Source organism: Lithobates pipiens, unplaced genomic scaffold (genome assembly GCF_037356315.1).
Source record: "Lithobates pipiens isolate NorthernLeopardFrog02 unplaced genomic scaffold, aLitPip1_a1.2 Scaffold_8, whole genome shotgun sequence".
Lineage (NCBI taxonomy): Eukaryota > Metazoa > Chordata > Amphibia > Anura > Ranidae > Lithobates > Lithobates pipiens.
Window position 1 is genome coordinate 347,972,242 of NW_027507903.1, and position 19,159 is coordinate 347,991,400.

Consider the following 19,159-nt stretch of genomic DNA (forward strand, 5'->3'; position numbering starts at 1 on the left):
TCTGTGTTATGCTTCGGAACAAACAGAAAGAGAGAGAATCGAACTCAGTTTCTCAAAACATGGATTTTGTAGATACAGCATGAGGCCATATATATAAAAAAATAACAAATTTTATTAGCTATACATTAAAATACAACAATCATACAAAAAAAAGGGGGGGGGGTTAATAAAAAGACACCCTCTGTCACGATCTGGAGCGAGGCCGAGATGCTGAGAGGGCTCCCCTTGCGGCCGAGTGCAGCACAACCCTGAAGTTGACACAGGGATGCAGTGCCCACAGTAGCACAGGTTGCCAGGTAGCAGCAGCAGAGGTCAGGTACCGGGTAAGCAAGTCTCTAGGGGCAACCGTGCTAGGAAGTCCGAGAGTGGGCAGCAGAAGTCCAGAGAGTGGTCAAGACAAGCCGGGATCGGGTGCAGGAAGCAGACCAGGAGCGTCGGGTACAAGCCAGGAGTCAGAGCCAGGGGAATAACAGGAGTAGGTCAAGCAAGCCGGGTCGGTACACAGGAGGTCGGATAACAGGAAACACGGGTACAGGTTCACAGGAGAGCTGACGATAATCCAGCAATGCGGCACTGTCAGGCGAACGTTTAAATAGGCGAGGTGACCAGGTCACGTCGTGAGCGCGTCGGGGCGATCGTACGGCTACGTCGAGTACGTTGTGTATTCGTAACATCACCGCGTATGCCCGCCTGGTTAGACGTAGCGTCGGTCGTTCGTCTTGAAACTACTTTGCGCTTTCGTAGGCGCCGACGCGCGCTAACACGAACGTACCTCCTGAGATTGCGCCTATTTCCCTGACAGTGCCTCCCCCCAAGGGGCAGCCTCTGGATGCCCAACCGAGCCCATTTTTCAGGATACCGGCTGCGGAACCTGTGTATAAGCTTAGGAGCATGTACGTGACTGGCAGGTTCCCAAGAGTTCTCTTCAGCAGAATACCCCTTCCATTTGATTAAAAACTGGATAGTCCAACCTCTCCGACGACAGTCAAGGATGGACTCAACTTCGTATTCGGTTTCTTCACCAACCTGAACTGGAGGCGGGGGCACTTCTTCTCTTCCTGAAAAAGGACTAAAGGTAACACGTTTAAGGAGGGAGACATGAAATACAGGATGGATCTTAAACGATTCAGGCAAAACAAGTTCAAAGGCTACGGGATTAATCTCCCGTTTGATCTCAAAAGGACCCAGAAATTTAGGTCCCAATTTCCGGGATGGACATGGCAGTTTAAGATTTGCTGCTGAAAGCCACACCTTATCTCCTGCCTTGAAGGTAGGGTTAACTCTCTTCCTCTTATCGTACTGTTTCTTGTACTCCTCCTGGGCCCTCTTCATGGTATCTTGAAGTACTTGGTAGTTTGAGTGAATGAGATTTACTCTGTCTTGGACTGCCGGGACAGACGATTCAGGAATGGTATTAGGCAGGAATGAGGGGTGGAATCCGTAGTTTGCCCAGAAAGGTGACTGGTTGGTAGAGGCGTGCACTGAGTTATTATAGGCGAATTCTGCACAAGGTAACAAGGAAACCCAATCATCCTGGGAAAAGGAACAGAAGCATCGCAGGTACTGTTCCAACGTTTGGTTGGTTCTTTCGGTTTGACCGTTGCTCTGTGGGTGATAGGCAGAAGACAAACATATTCTAATTGAGAGCAATTTACACAGTTCTTTCCAAAATTTGGAGGTGAATTGTACCCCTCTGTCCGATACAATGCTGTCAGGTATCCCGTGTAACCGGACAATTTCTTTTTTAAAAGTTTTTGCCGTATCCAGGGCAGAGGGAGTCCCTCTTAACGGCAAAAAATGCGCCATCTTGGACAGGCGGTCTACTACCACCAAAATGGTCGTAAACCCTTCAGAGGGAGGTAGTTCTACAATAAAATCCATGGAAATTTATTTCCATGGTTTCTCCGGGACTGGCAGTGGCCTTAACAGACCCCAGGGTCTGGTGTTAGATCCCTTGTTACGTTGGCAGATGGTACAGGAATCAACGTATACTTTACAGTCAGCCCTTAAAGTAGGCCACCATAGGGACCGCTGTACAAGGTCAGTCGTCTTCCGGACTCCAAAGTGGCCTGCAAGTTGGTGGTCATGGAAAGTCTTTAATACCAGTAACCTGGCTTGCCGGGGGAACAAAAATCTTGTCCCGATGCCCGAAACTTCAGTTTCCGTACACTGCCTAGTAGCCAGCTCGATAGAAGACCTTAGGTCCGGTTGGATCAACAAGAAATTTTGGGGAGACAAAATTGTACTGGGTGGGACTCCTTCTGGGGTATCAGGAAACATCCGAGATAAAGCATCCGCTTTGCTGTTCTTAGATCCTGGGCGGTAGGTAATGTGGAAATTGAATCTTGAAAAGAACAAAGCCCATCGGGCCTGTCGGGGTCTCAGACGTTTGGCTGTGTGGAGATACTCTAAGTTTTTATGGTCCGTAAAAATTAGAATGGGGTGAGCGGCACCTTCCAGGAGATACCTCCATTCTTCAAGAGCGGTTTTGATCGCTAGAAGTTCCCGATCCCCTACATCATAGTTCCTCTCTGGGGAACTCATCTTTCGAGAGAAAAAGGCTACAGGATGCAGTAAAGCTTTGGAACCTTGACGTTGGGATAAGATCGCCCCAGTGGCCACCTCCGAGGCATCAACTTCTAGCACGTAGGGCAAGGCGGGATCTGGATGCTGCAGGATGGGCGCAGTGGTAAAGAGGGTCTTGAGCTGGTCAAAGGCGGACTGAGCTGCTGGGGACCAGTGGAACTTGGTGTGTTGGCGAGTGGTCTGAGTGATGGGGGCTACAATGGTGGAGAAGCCCCTTATGAATCTTCGGTAAAAGTTTGCGAACCAGATAAACCTCTGTACACCCCTTTTGTCAGAAGGAGCGGGCCAATCCAGGATAGATTTCACTTTCTGCGGGTCCATGGCAATTCCACCTGTGGTAATGATGAGTCCCAAGAAATGAATGGATTCCTTCTCAAAATCACACTTCTCGGCTTTGACATATAACCCGTGAGTTCTAAGAATACATAGTACCTTCTTAACATGTACCCTGTGAAGCTCTAGTGAGGTTGAAAAAATCAGAATGTCGTCAAGGTAGGCGACAACAAAGTGGTCTAGATGCTCCCGGAAGATGCCATTAATGAAATGCTGAAAGGTTGCCGGGGCATTACATAGTCCAAAGGGCATGACTAAGTACTCGAAATGTCCAAATCTTGTTCTGAAAGCGGTCTTCCACTCGTCCCCCTCCCGGATACGGACAAGGTTGTAAGCCCCACGTAGATCGAGTTTAGTAAAGATACGTGAGGTATGGAACCTTTGGAAGAGTTCAGGGATGAGCGGAAGTGGATAGCGGTTTTTAAGGGTAATATTATTTAATTCCCTATAGTCCACACATGGTCTTAGAGTCTTGTCTTTTTTCTCCACAAAGAAGATGCCTGCTCCGGCAGGGGATGAAGAGGGACGAATGAATCCTTTGGCCAGGTTCTCGTCAATGTATTGTCTCAGAGCCTCAAGTTCAGTCTCAGAAAGGGGAAATATCCGACCAAAAGGGATGGGGGCCCCGGGTAACAATTCAATGGGGCAGTCATAGGGGCGGTGTGGAGGTAGGGTATCAGCTTTCCTCTTGTCAAACACATCTCTGAATTCCTGGTAGACTGCTGGTATGTGAGGAGCTGGACTGGGTACGGGTTGTACAGTCAGACAACTGGGCAAGTTGTGGGGTACGGAATCTAAGCAATGCTGCTGGCAATAGGCAGATGTGAAGGATACCACCTTTGTGGGCCAATCGATCTGGGGATTGTGAGCCTGTAGCCAAGGAATCCCTAGGATAACCGGGAACATCGGAGAACTCAGAACATCAAATTTAAGGAATTCCCGGTGACCTGAATCGGTGATCGCCAGGATGGGACTAGTTTCCTTGGTGACATGACCTGAACTGGGTAAGGAGCCATCGGCCAAATGGACAGTCAGTCTCCGTTCCTTGAGGTTAAGTGGAAAAGCCAGACTCTTAGCCAGGGTTAAGTCCAGGAAGCAACTACAGGCTCCAGAGTCAATTATCGCTTGTAGAGGAATTCCTCTACCTGCCACCATCAATGTGACTGGAAGAGTGATGTGGGCGGAAGCTGACCTGAAGATGAAATGGAGTGCATGGGACTGGTTTACTCGGCCTTGTGGGGCAGTTGTTAATGAAATGTCCCGATTCCCCCACAGTAAAAACAAAGGTGTGCCTGTCGGCGATGAAGTCTCTCTTCGGAGGTTAAAGCGGGACGGGGCATGCCCCTCAGAACGGGAGCTACTGCTGGGCGAGCTGAAGGTGGGGCCTGGATGGAACATGAAGTCCGAGTGCGTTCAGACTGGCGTTCCCGTAGACGCCTGTCGAGCTGGATGGTGAGTAAGATGAGATCCTCAAGGGTAGTGGGAATCTCCAATCTGGCTAACTCGTCCTTAAGAGCTTCGGACAACCCCACCCGATATTGATATTTTAGTGCTGCTTCGTTCCAGCCGGAATCAGAGCTCCAGGTACAGAATTCTACTGAATAGTCCTCTGCAGGTCGCTCACCCTGGCGAAGGGCGTACAAGGTTGCTTCAGCTGTAGCTGTCCGAAAAGGGTCATCATACAAGCGAGCCATGGCCTCAAAGAACAGATCCAAAGTATCCACGTAAGGGCTGCATTGCTCCAGCAGGCCATGGGCCCACGTCTGGGGATCGTCCCTCAGCAGTGAAATGGTGAACCCCACCTTGGTCGCTTCTGAAGAAAAGGTCTGAGGTTGAAGGGAAAAATAGAGAAAACATGAATTTTTGAAGGATCTGAATTTTCTTCGGTCCCCAAAAAAGCGTTCCGGGGCTGGGACTCGTGGTTCTGGGGCAGCTGAGGTTGTAGGAGCAGGAACTTGACCAGAGGAGGTGGGCGGTTCAAGCGGGTGTTGCAGGCGTTCCTTCAGCCAGTGATATCTCTCTTGGAGCTCCTGAATAGCTGGAGTAAGGGCCGTAAGTTCTTGTAAAATGGCCTCCAATGGGGAGTCACCTCTGTCGACCTCTGACATGGCTGGATTATACTGTCACGATCTGGAGCGAGGCCGAGATGCTGAGAGGGCTCCCCTTGCGGCCGAGTGCAGCACAACCCTGAAGTTGACACAGGGATGCAGTGCCCACAGTAGCACAGGTTGCCAGGTAGCAGCAGCAGAGGTCAGGTACCGGGTAAGCAAGTCTCTAGGGGCAACCGTGCTAGGAAGTCCGAGAGTGGGCAGCAGAAGTCTAGAGAGTGGTCAAGACAAGCCGGGATCGGGTGCAGGAAGCAGACCAAGAGCGTCGGGTACAAGCCAGGAGTCAGAGCCAGGAGAATAACAGGAGTAGGTCAAGCAAGCCGGGTCGGTACACAGGAGGTCGGATAACAGGAAACACGGGTACAGGTTCACAGGAGAGCTGACGATAATCCAGCGATGCGGCACTGTCAGGCGAACGTTTAAATAGGCGAGGTGACCAGGTCACGTCGTGAGCGCGTCTGGGCGATCGTACGGTATTCGTAACATCACCGCGTATGCCTGCCTGGTTAGACGTAGCGTCGGTCGTTCGTCTTGAAACTACTTTGCGCTTTCGTAGGCGCCGACGCGCGCTAACACGAACGTACCTCGTGAGATTGCGCCTATTTCCCTGACACCCTCCGTCTACAAAGAGTGATGGAATTTGCACTATGGCCAAACCCAGACATGTGTGAACCACACTCGCATGTCATGTGAATTGGATGTAGTGAAAACTGCATCCAATTCGCACATATTTGAACCTGGCCTTAAATAGCTCCAGATTAGGATGAAAAATACACAACTATGTGCATTTGCATGCAGGTGCATTGTCTTTCCTCATAAACTAATAAAGGTGCCTTCCCAGTTAACAAGGCTCAAAATATGAAAAAATAACAGATAAAATCAAAAATGCAATTATTAACAATAAAATGTACCCCACCCACCCCCTATTTACATACATAAAAACTTAAAATGATATTAAACCTTCATTATTTCTAAAACTAAAATAACAAACATGTCATACTCACCTGCTCTGTGCAAGACCCTCGTCCTGATCTTCCTTTTCTGGGGTCCTCCGCTGGTGCTCCAGGCCCCTCCTATTCAGCGAGTGTCCCCAGGAAACGTGGCTATTGACACAGACAGGGCAGCTTGGCCCCAACCCCCGCTCCCTTGTCACAACAATTGAATGACAGCAGCGGGAGCCAATGGAATGCAGTGATGGAATGAGAAGGCCTTGCTATTTAATTTAACCCTCCGGCCCTCTATCATCGGGTATGCTGACCTTTTACTCACAATAGGTTCCCAGTTATAAAGTAGCATTAGACCTCAGACACACTAAACCTGTGCATGAGATTCTAGTGTTTTGGTGCAGGTGAATGGGGCTGGACAGTATCTGGAGTGGTACTAATGTTTAGGGAAGTATGCACCCAGGGATGAATGCTCGGAGCACATACACTGCGCTTCATAAATGTGCTCCACTTGCTTTGGGACTCCAAAGTAATCTGAGTCCTGAGACCAGTCTCTCCTCCAATTGCAGAGTTCCTTCTGCAGTATTAAGCACAGAACTTCATGGAGCAAAACAGGCTCTGCAGCCTGTATTTTATGAAAGGCAAGTAAAAATATATAGGAGGCAGTGTGGAATAACGTTGAAATGTCTATCAAACAATGTATAGCAATATCTAATGACCCCCCCCTATATTGTACAAATCTGCTATTTTCTAGGTAGATGGGCTACATGTGTTCTTATTTCAATTTTTTATAACTAAGGTGCATCAGGTGGATGTGATTACAGATTACTCACAGATTTCAGTTTTTAGTGTTTATACACTACATTACATTTTGTGTTTAAATAACAATAGCAATAATAACTTCATTACACCGTTTTATAGGTTAATTAATACCATAAAGTTTGAAATGGTTGTGCATTTATCTTAGCAAAAGGGTCTGTTTACAGTAACCTAAAATATTTTTCTTTGATCATTAGAAAGGAACATCATGATCCAAATTCTTGAACTAAGCTCTTTTAAAATATGTGCACAATAAGATATGAACATGGGGGTGTAAGAAAACACATATTTTTTAAAGATGAAAAAATGTAGTCTATTCATACCACCATTTACCCTCGGTTCACAGTCAAGGTGCCTTTCAAAGCCGCCGGTCAGTATGATTTCAGGTGTGGCTTTCTGACATCGATACGACTTCATGCACATATGTCAATACAAGTTGCACATGAATTTCCCAAAAATAATGCAGGAACCTTTTCAAAGTTGGTGCAAGTCTGATTTAAACAGTTCCATAGCCAGAAATAGGGAACGATAACAGAAAAGACAGCTAATAAATTCCTGGGGCCTATCCTGTTCTAAGAATGGCCTTTATTGTACCAATTGAGGCATTATAAATTAATTAAATTGGATGTAAACCTGAATTATTTTATTTTTTTATGTCATAATATAGAGTATATGATTTCTTATTATTTGAGCCCAGTCTTGCCACAAAGAGTTAATCCAGCTCTGAGCAATCCTCTTTTATTGTTCAGTGAGATAAATCTTGACAAACAGAGAAAAACTTGTCAAATCCTCCCCCTTGCTGTGAGTGACAGGTGATTTACATATCTCGTGCACTAGCCTAAGAGACATGCATTCTTTTTTAATTCCCTCCCAGTCCTTTCTTCTGCTGCTCTGCAAGGATTGGCTGTTCCACACCTCAGTATGATTTGGAATGCTGAAGTCATGCGGGGACTTTTCTGGGTTTTGACTGGATGTTAGTGATCATAGCAGAAGTTCAGTGTAAGATATACACAGGAGAAAATGCATGTTGATAAGGGGAGTGAATAGGTGGGCAGGGAGTCTACTGACATCATGACTCCACCCACTGAACCCTGGAAAACAGACCCACCCACAAAATCTGCAGGTTTTCGGGTCTCATAGCAGACAGAGGGGAGACATTTGACAGATAAGTATACATGCAGGAGGCATGCATATCCTTCTAGATAACCAATATTGCAGTAGTTTAGAAAGGATGAGAGTGGGTTTACATCCACTTTAATTTTAGTGAGAAGAGATTTATATATTGGTGTTACTGTGAGATGCTGATATACATTTTGCATGTTAGTATTGAGGAGTGTAGTTTCACCTATACAATGTTTGATAGTATATTTAAACTCCTTCTTCAGGTTAACTATTAAAATTGCCATATTTAAAACCTTGTGAACTGAGGAGCCGGGTATCATTGTATTAGACTGAAAGCATCATCTTGGTACTGTTAAAAGGAGAATAGTAGAGGAAGATGTGTGGAAGAGAAGAACAGAGAGATCAAATTGAAAAAGGGAATGGGATGGGGGGCTGGGGTCAAGTGAGGAGTGTGGCCCATCCAGGGCATGGCATGCAATTTAGCATTTTGAATGACTAAAAGGTCTTGATGTAGGCCCAACAACTGTAGGTAGTAAATCTAAGGTATTCAGATCCAAAGGAATTTCATGTAAGAATTGTTTAGAACAGCCACACGTTTTTGTAACGTTTTTTGTTTTACCAGTGGTGGCTGGTGCTGGAGGATTTTGGGGGAGGCATAGGTGGGCTCCTCCAGGTGCGCGCACACCCCACGGGCAGAGCCCTCCAGTGGTCACAGCTCCCTTGCTACCTGGCACTGTAGATTCTGTGTCTTCTTTCTGGGTTCTGTGTCTACAGCCTCCTGTCCTAATTGGCCAGAGCAGGAAGCTGGTAGCCGAGTATTAATTTGATGGTATTGCAGGGTGGGAAGACATCATGAAACAGGCCAATTGGGGTCTCAGGCTCTGGTCCCGTGCTTGTGAGGGGGTGACGGACGAGGTAGAGACCTGTTGATCCAGTGCCCCGCACAGTGCATAGCCAGATACATGATATGTGATTGTATGGGCTAGGGGAGGGCAGTGCCCCTGCGCCCCTTGTGAACCAGCTGCCACTGTGTTTGACATCTTTGAGGTTGAGGGTGAACTGTTTCTGTGATATTGATGTTGTTTGTCATGTAACTAGAAATAGAAAGGTGACTAGTTTTACTCTGTATTGAAACAAAGATTGTGTATTTTTATTTTGTTGACTGCAGAGCAGAAGGTCATTATATACTTAAATCCATAGCTCCTGTACTATTCCAATAAATGTGGCACATGGATCCACGAGAAGTACAACTCCTAAAGTAGATGGGGGAGCTTTTGGTGGTATATTTTGCAATTCTATCTGCAGTTAAGTACTAGCACATTAGGCTTCATAGGAGTTTTCAATCTTTTTCAAGTGCTGAAGGAGCTCTTGGTGACATTTGTCCAGTCCAGGTTGTCTAACGTGCCTCCCATTCATTTCCTATTTTGTCACATAAGGCAACTTATCTCTCTCTAAATAAAACTGTCTGGATCTATACAGAGAGAGAATGGGGGATGAGTCAATCCTTTGACTCATTCAGCTTCTTGTGTAATCTGAGCTTTAACTATATAGAACAGTTTTTGCTTTCAGTAAATCAGTTACAAATTGTCTAGTAAACATGTGGACATGCTGGGTCTCTTTGCCTTGGTGATTGAGCCTCTGGCATTGTTATTAAGGGCATCTCCTGCAGTCCAGGTTTACAGCGTCTGCACTTCCAAGTGCACTTTCAGTGAAAAGTGGATTTACCTTTCGGAAATAACCCCCCATGTATTATAAATATGCAGGCAGACATCTATTACCTGAAGACACTCACCTGTTGTGGTGACAATCTCAACCACTTCTTCCACCTCTCCTTCCTCCACATCCTCAGGTGGTTGTGACCTCTGCTCCCCTTCTTTTGGAGTTGGGGGGTTCCTGTTGTCCTCTGACATCCCGAGTCTTTTCTCCCCTGAAACAAAAGGTATACTTAGCACAAAAATATTTGTGGCCAGAAACATGAATGTGAAACATTGCTTGGAAGTGGGGTACAATTGTCTGTGCAGGGTTCCAAGTTGAAGACATGATTACGTCCCTTAACCAAGCTGGAATACTTACCTTTTTTGGACAAGTTTTACACACGGAGACACCCCAAGTATCCACTGGAGTACCTGTGTGGGACACCCTAAAAATGTGCTCTGGTGTCCCACGCTAGTGCTCCCGAGTCCAGATGTGTAAACAGCTGCCGAGTGTCCTCTTCTTACATTACACTGAATCAAGTTTGCAATTCATTCTAGTTTTAAAGACATCTATACAACAATGTCCTAAACTTCTTTTAATACAAATTATCATGACCAAATGTAGTTAACCCTGTATCTGCCAAAAAACATTGTATTTAGTTGGCAAACAAACAATGTTTCCTACAAACGATTACTGTGCCCACGAACAGGAAGGTAGCCATTTTAAACTGTACAACAGTAAAGAAAAGCACATGGAGCAGAATGCAAGTAATAATCATAATAGGAACACATGACAACTACTTACTTTGTAGAAGAACTTATTTGATCCTTCTGTACAGATCCTGCTCCCTCAATTTCAGGTCTGACCAGCTTTTTCTCAATTGCTCTTTGGATCATCGTGCCCTAAAATTCCGCCACAGACTCTTCAGAACTTTAGTCATGATTTTGGCCTTTCTCACATTTGGGTTTAGGTACGGTCCATGCTTACCATCATAGTCGGCCCTCTTCAATATGTCGACCATCTCCACCATCTCACTAAAGGACATATTGGAGGCCTTAAACCTCCTCCTGGATCAGGACATTTCGTCCTCTAGGTAATTCCTACTCATTACTGATAGTAGTAAGCACCTGCTGTGTCTCCGCCATGTTCCTCTGCCACTGTGACGAAGGAGACGGGGTGGGGAATATTGTAGAAAGAACGTCAGGGGCAGGCGACGCTGGCGGAGTTTCACGCATGCGCAGTGTATATCAAGTTAACAAGCGTGTGTCGTACAACCCCAGCTGAGGCTTCCCAGGACCAACCTAGACCTTCCATTCTGGAAGAAGTTGAGGAGCCCAGCTGGAGCCAGATATAGTATTTTATAACATATTTATTGTCCGAAAATGATTGTTGTTAACTAGATGTTATTATTGATAACAAATGAATGATTTAACAAAAAGTGTTTGACATATCAATAGTAACAGTAAAATGGTGGGGTCAGAATAATAGTCTTTTCTATTTATCAAATTCAATTTGCAACAGTCATGAGCTGAACATTGTGTGTGATTGATGAACCAAAAATTAAAACTATGTCCCTTTTTCATACACAGAAAGACCTCAACCAATATGAGCCTCTGGAATGTGGCAGAAAGGAGGAGGCGGAGGTAAGAGTCAGCCAGGAGGTGGCCTCACCCAATCCCAGGTACCTCCCCTCCGCCTTAGAACAAAAACGCCCAGGAAGGTGGGTAATGTGGGATGAGGCAGCATTGGGCCTCATTTAGGATGCTAATGCAGCCCTGAAAAGCCCCCCCCCCCCCCCCCGATGCTGAAGAGACCTATGGCTGCTATGTAGCTGCTAAATTGCAGCAAATAGAGGAGGGCCATTCAGAAGGGGTTGAGTGGACAAATAAGTGATAACATGCACTTATGTGTGCTCGCCCATCCTCCTCCTCCTCCTCCTCCTGCCACAATCCACCTCCAGAGCCACAACCTCCAGGGAAGGCTGGAGGGAAGCGTGGAGGGAAGGCTGCAGGAAAGACAAGAAAGTGATGGCCTGGGTTAAGTCTTGTCTGACAGAAGACGCAGGCTGTTGTAGTACCACAGCCTGGGGACAGATATGTCATCTGCTGCTGTTCCTGATCTCTGGGAGTCCTGGACCAGATTGTTCTCCCCATTATATGGACTTCTCAAGCTACAAATCATTTTTTCCAAATATATGATGTGTGCCCTGGGGCAGAAAGGCTTTGCAAACTCCAGCAGTTTCTCTTTATTTTGTTATGAGCCAGAATAAATGGAGATTTTTTTATCTGAAAATACTTTTCTTTAAAAAGGACAGTTTGTGAGTAAGCAGGTATATTTCAAAAATACAAGGTCAAATTAACAAGGGACACCAACCAACACCAAGTTAAAAAAACACAAGATAATAATGGTGTTGTGGTAATTTGACACACAAAACGAGAAATAATATTATGGCCATCACTAGAAAAAAAAAATGCAGATCTTGATAAAAACAAAACAAAAAAAAAACATTATTATGGAGATGTGACGAAAAACAAAATTAATATTATTCATGAGATCACGAGAAATAATAAAGAAATCATTTTGTGAGAACTCTGTGTGAATAGGAGCAGCAAAACAATTTAGTTCTTCTAGCATTCTAAAGAAAAAGAGAATGTGCTGCATTAAACTATTTAAAAAATGTCAGAGTGACGAATGTGCCATCTCCATTACGAACGGTAGTTTTACCAGACCGAACCCGTCCGTCTCGTACTTGAATATGAGCATGCATGAGTTTTTGCGTGTCGGAATTGTATACACACAAACAGATTTTCGGAACCTTTTTCCAAGCGAAAAATTGCGAACATGCTCTCAATCTTTTGCTGGCGTAAATTCCGCCAGCAAAAGTCCGATGGAGCATACACACGATCGCATTTTCCAATCAAAAGCTCTCAGCAGACTGTTGCTGGCAGAATTTCCGATCGTGTGTACATTACATTTTTCACCTTAATGTATGCAGTATGTATGCCCCCCCCCCCCCGACACCCCTTTTTTTTCTTACCTGAGCCCAATCCGATCCAGCTCCAGCCACTGTCTCTCTCCTCCTTGGACAGATTGATAGCAGTGGGAGCCATTGAGTCCTACTGCTGTCAATCAAATCCTGTGACATGGGGGCGGGGGACGGGGCTAAGCCCTGCTGTCTGTGTCAATGGACACAGCAGCGGGCCTCAGGAGCGAGCACGCATGGGTGCCCCCATGGAAAGTGGCTTTCCTTGGGGGCACCCGACCAAGAGGAGGGGCCTGGAGCTCCGGCAGGGGACCCAAGCAGAAGAAGATTGGGGCGGCTCTGTGCAAAAGTAAAAAAGTGATTGTGCAGCGCTAGTCACAATTTGAAATTTAAATAAGTGATTTAAGGTGCATAGATAACCTAATACACACAGGGCCGTCTTTAAGGCAGGGCAAAGGGGCAGCTGCCCTGGGCCCTGTCATTGTTGTGGGGCCCAAAAGCAGCTGCCTCATACTTGCCAACTATCCCAGTTTAAATTCCCTTGAAGTTTTCGTCCCGTGCTGTGTCCTGATATCTCAGTGTGAAGTGCTGATACTAATGCTGCCCAGCTCTGCCCTATTATTGTGTACAGATGACTCACCTGCAGACCCTGTGTTTACATATAAATAACAGGCATTCATATGTACATAGTGGCGGCATTACTAAGTAAGTAGCTGCGGCCGGCAGCATTTATATGTAAATAAAGGTGGCACTCATATGTATATCATGCTCCCCTGCAGTGACGAGATGATGTGCTGTAACCTCTAGCAACCAACCAGTGAGCAGTATTACTGTACAGTAATCTCTAGCAACCAATTAACAAGCACAAATCATTTGCTGTAACCTCTAGCAACTAATCAGTGAGCCGTACTGTGTGCTGTAACCTCTAGCAACCAGTCATTAAGCAGTAATGATATGCTGTAACCGCTGGCAACCAATCGCAATTGCTGCCTGATCTGATATAGTAAAATGATTTTAAGTCTAGCTGCTATTTATTGTATGTCTCAGAGCAGGTGGAGAGTGAAATTGCATGGGGGGCCCCAAGAATTTTTTTTTTTTTTTTTTTATCTTTATTTAAGGAATGCGGTACATATAATGCAGCATCATAACACATTAAATCACCAACAGAAAATTCGGTGCCAGCCCAAAGAAACAGTATATCACCAATGACCGTAATTAGTATACAACAAAACCCATAGTCACATGACTAACACTATCTTATGATATTTAGGATGTCGAAGATTCTCATTTCCCCCGCCTTATAAGTTTGGTAGTCAATCCAGGCCTCAAACCAAGCCCCTCCCAGCCCCCCCCCCCCCCCCCGAAGAAAAAAAAAAGGGGGGAGGGGGGGGCGGAGGCCCCGCCAGACCTAAGTCATATGGTAGATTAGGACATTAAGGGGGGGTAGACCGCCTGTATATTGGGATAATTCCGTCCCTCTGTGGCCGGCCGTGACCCATCGTTACGTGTGGGCTTAAATTTGGATAATGCACCTATTGTTGTATATAGCCCATCAGACTGGATTCTTGGTGTAAAACCAGAGGTTTACCGCACTCCAAGGGTATTTTAACTTAAGAAGGAGAAGGAGAGATGGAGAAAAAGAACATAGAAGAAGGAGGCAGAGGGTAAGCAAGAGGGGAAGGGGGGGAAGGGGACAGATTCCGCTAGGGCCCGCAGCCCCATCCAGCATCGGTCCATCAAATGTAAGATTTGTATTCGTCAGAGAATCGGAACAGATCCCAGTGTGTCCAGCATGCATTATGTTCCTCCTCCCGGTCCCTTAGGGCAGCTGTGAGTTGTTCCATTCGCTGTATATCGCACACCCTGGCAAACCACAGTGACACCGCCGGTGGAGACTGTTGCTTCCATGCACTGGGGATGCAAGCCCTTGCCGCGTTCAGAAGATGTCTCAACAAGGATTTGCGGTATTGCTTACATGACATTGGGGTTAGGTTTAAAAATATTGCTGCTGGATTATCCTGAAGGGAGATACCTGTGATTTTGTGAATGATCTGCAAAACCTGTCTCCAGAACTGGGTCAAGTCTGGGCATTCCCAGAAAATGTGGAGCAGTGTGCCCGTGTGGGTGCCACATCTCCAACATAAGGGGCTAAAGCCTGGGAATATGGACGCCAGGGCTGATGGGGTCCTGTACCATCGCGTCAGAATCTTGTAGGTTATCTCCTGATATGTGCTACACAAGGATGATTTGTGCGCAAAACGGAGGATACGTTTTTTCTGATCTTCCGTGAATGTGGTATGAAGATCCCCTTCCCACTTCCTCAAGTATGGAGGGTCAGTTTGTGATGTGTGGACGAGCAGGATATTATAGGAGAGGGAAAGAGACCCCCGTATGGGCCCCTCACCCAGACAAAAGCCCTCAAAGGGAGTCTGTTGTCTGCGAAAGCAGCCGCTGTCTGGGAGGGATCGGAGGAAGTGTATAAGTTGAGAAATCTTCCACTTCCCCAGAATTGAAGAATTAAGGACAGGGTATATATGCAAGCCGGGTCAACCCACTCCAAGGGGCCCAGAAAAGTGGAGGCTCTGACCAAGCTCTGATCCGGTTGGAGTCTAAAGGATCTGTCCGATATTCCTGGTGGGAAGTCCGGGTGTCCGATTATGGGCGTTAGCGGAGAGGGAGAACTGGCCGTCCCCGCAATTCTGAAATATGTGTGGAGTGCTTGCATGGTGGGCTCGATTAAGGGATGCGGCAAGGAGAATCTGGAAAATCGAGACCCACTCCAGGGTAGTCCTGCTAGGGGAACCGGCATTGATTCCTGCTCTAGTCGTACCCACAATTTTTGGGGTGAATGTCTGCACCAGTCCACAACTCTATTCATGTGGACTGCTGTGTGATACAGGGCGGGGTCGGGAAGGCCAACCCCCCCTCTGAGTTTCGGTCTCTGCAACAGCGAACCCTTAATCCGTGCTGGTTTGCCCTGCCAAACGTACTTAACGAAGAGTGTACGTAACTTACTAAAGAAGCTACGTGGTATCCTTACCGGCAGTGCCTGGAAGAGGTAGAGCAATCTTGGCATAACGTTCATCTTTAAGACATTGCATCTACCAAACCAAGAAACCGCCAGAGTCTTCCATCTGTCTAAATCCAACGAGATACTGTTTAGTAGAGGCTGAAAGTTGAGTTGATAGATAAGTCGTGGGTCTGAGGGAATTTTGGTCCCTAAATACTGGATTGCTTGAGGGGCCCAGCGAAAGGAAAAGTTGCCACTAAGGCGATTCCAGTGGCTGGTGGAGAGGGAGACGTTAAGTGCTTCCGACTTTTGTAAGTTAATTTTGAAGTCTGATAGATCGCCATATCGGCGTGTCTCAGATAGGAGGATCGGGAGAGAGGTATGTGGATCGGAAATGTAAAACAATAGGTCGTCCGCATACGCAGCGATTTTATGGTGGTATGTGCTGGTTTCCAGCCCTCTAATGTCAGGGTTAAGTCTAATGTGTTGCAATAGGGGTTCCAAAGAGAGTATGAAAAGAAGCGGGGAGAGTGGACAACCCTGCCTCGTTCCATTCTTTATAGTAAAGGATTTTGAGGTGACCCCAAGAAATTTTTTGCCCAGGGTCCAATCAATATTAAAGACGGCCCTGGATACACATCTACATGTATCAAAGTTAAAATAATTGTGACGATATCAAACTAACAATATAATGTGCAATATTGAAATATTGATATCAGGTGATTAAACTAATGTATACCATACATATAAATGCAGTGATATCAGGTGATTAAACCAGTGTATACCATGCATATAAAATACAGTGATATCAGGTGATTAAACCAATATATACCGTACACATAAAATACAGTGAACAACTTATTATAAACCCAAAAGCAATAATTAAAAAAATCAATAAAGGAAAAAGTCCACTGATGGTAAATGGTCATTTTCAAGCCACCGCTGAACGTGCATGAAAAAGGGAGATGGAGCACCAATAACACTGAGGCTTAGCGGAAAGTATGGATTCAATAGGATATACACCATATGAATCAGACTTGTCGGTGATTCTTCACCAAAAATAGTAGAGCTCGGACGCATATAGGCGTTGATACAATTGGATAAAATAATCTTCTCACAAGGACCACTGGTCAACAAGAAAGGAAGCTGCAAGGTATATAAAACATCATGTGGATTCAAACATATAGGGCCAAAAAAAAAATGCACATAGCGTGAATCCGCATAACACAGAATTTTTTATTAAAGATTAAAGATTTACACTCACATTTTGGAAGAGGTAAAACAAGTACTTATTAATCGATAAAATTACGCAATGGGAACAGCAGGCTCGAACTGATGCGTTTCATCCACAAAGATATCGTCTGGTGTGACATTTTATATACCTTGGATCTTCCTTTCTTGTTGACCGGTGGTATCAACGCCTATATCCATCTGGGCTCTACTATGTTTGGTGAAGAATCACCAACAAGTCTGTTTGATTCATAGGGTGTATATCCTATTGAATCCATACTTTCCGGTAAGCCTCAGTGTTATTGGTGGCGGTGCTCCATCTCCCTTTTTTCATGCATGTTTAGTGGTGGCTTGAAAATTACCATTTGGGGTGCCTAGATATTTTGTGGACATTTCCACTCTCTCACTCGGTGGACTTTTTCCTTTATTCGTTTTTTCTATTATTGCTTTTGAGTTTATAATAAGTTATTCACTGTATTTTATGTGTATGGTATATATTGGTTTAATCACCTGATACCACTGCATTTATATGTATGGTATACATTGGTTTAATCTCCTGATATCAATATTTCAATATTGCACATTATATTGTTAGTTTGATATCTTCACAATTATTTTAACCTTGATACATTTAGATGTGTATCAGGTTATCTATGCTCCTTAGATCACTTATTTAAATTTCAAATTGTTACTGGAGCTGCACCATCACTTTTTTACTTTTAGCCCGGGTTCACACATGTGCGTTGCGAATTGAAGCTCCGGTTTCACTGCAAAGATAAAAATCAGTTGCAGATCAGGGGGGGGGGGGGGGGGTGTAGTGAGGAGAAGGAGAAGGAGAGAATTCGTGTTCAGAACGGAATGCATCTGTGAATCAGATGCGTTCCCATAGAAGATAATGGGTTGTAATTCGCATCGCAATGCCCAAATGATTTGTTTGTTATTTTAATACAAAAAAAAAGCTTTAGAACAACTTTAATGAACACACAAACATCTCTATCAGCAGCCCTAGAAATTATTGATTTGTCTGACTTATGCCACGTACACACGATCAAACTATCCAGCGGAAAAGTCATCCGTGACAATCCGCCCGTGTGTGGGCTCTGGTGGACTTTTTTTACCCAAAAGTCTGGCGCACTTAGAAAGTAGTTTTGACTCAAAAACTGTCTGCCGGACTCGCATTCCGGCGGACAATACGGCCGTGTGTGTGCTAGTCCGCCGTACTTTTGAAATGAATGGACTTTCCTGCACAAAGAAAAGTCTAGCGAAGGAAGTCAATGTCACCGCCTTCGGCGGCAAGATTGACACGTCGCTGGCCTCGTCACCTGGTGACACGTCGCTTGCCCCGTCCCCTTAAAGGGGAAGCCCTATGCCGAAAAAACAACGTGGAGGTCCCCCCAGGTCCATATCAGACGCTTATCAGAGCACACTACCCGGCCGGTCAGGAAAGGGGGTGGGGACGAGTGAGTGCCCCCCTTCCTGAGCCGTACCAGGCCACATGCTCTCAACAGGGGGGGTGCTTTGGGGAAGGGGGCCGCGCGGCCCCCCACCCCAAAGCTCCTTGTCCCCATGTTGATGAGGACAAGGGCCTCTTCCTGACAACCCTGGACGTTGGTTGTCGGGTCTGCAGGCGGGGGGCTTATCGGAATCCGGGAGCCCCTTTAATAAGGGGGCCCCCAGATCCCGGCCCCCCACCCTATGTAAATGAGTATGGGGTACAATGTACCCCTACCCATTCACCTGTGAAAAAAATGTAAATAAAACACAACACACAAGGGTTAAAAATGATTTATTGCACAGCTCCGGGGGTCTTCTTCTGTCTTGGGGGGTGTTCTCGCTGGACTCCTCCGCTATCTTCTGCTCTTTTACTAGCTCTTTTACTAGCGGGAGCCCGGCCTTCTTCTTCGTCATCTTCCGCCCGGGGGTCTTGTCCCCCTTTTCGGATCTTCTTGCCGGGCCTCCGCTCCTTCTTCCAGCTCTTTTACTGGCAGTGGCCCGGTCTTCTGTCGCCGCTGTCGCCATTGTCTTCGTCACCTTCTGTTCTTCTTCCTTGAGATATTGACTCGTCGCTATCGTCATCAACATGGGGAGAAGGTGCTTTTGGGTGGGGGAGCCGCGTGGCCCCCTTCCCCAAAGCACCCCCCATGTTGGTACGGCTCAGGAGGTGGGGGGGGCACTCGCTCGTCCCCACCCCCTTCCCTGACCGGCTGGGCTGCGTGCATGGATAAGGGTCTTATATGGACCTTGGGGGGGACCCCCACGCCGTTTTTTCAATGTAAGGCTTCTCCTTTAAATCCATACCAGGTGACGGGGCCAGCGATGTGTCAATTGA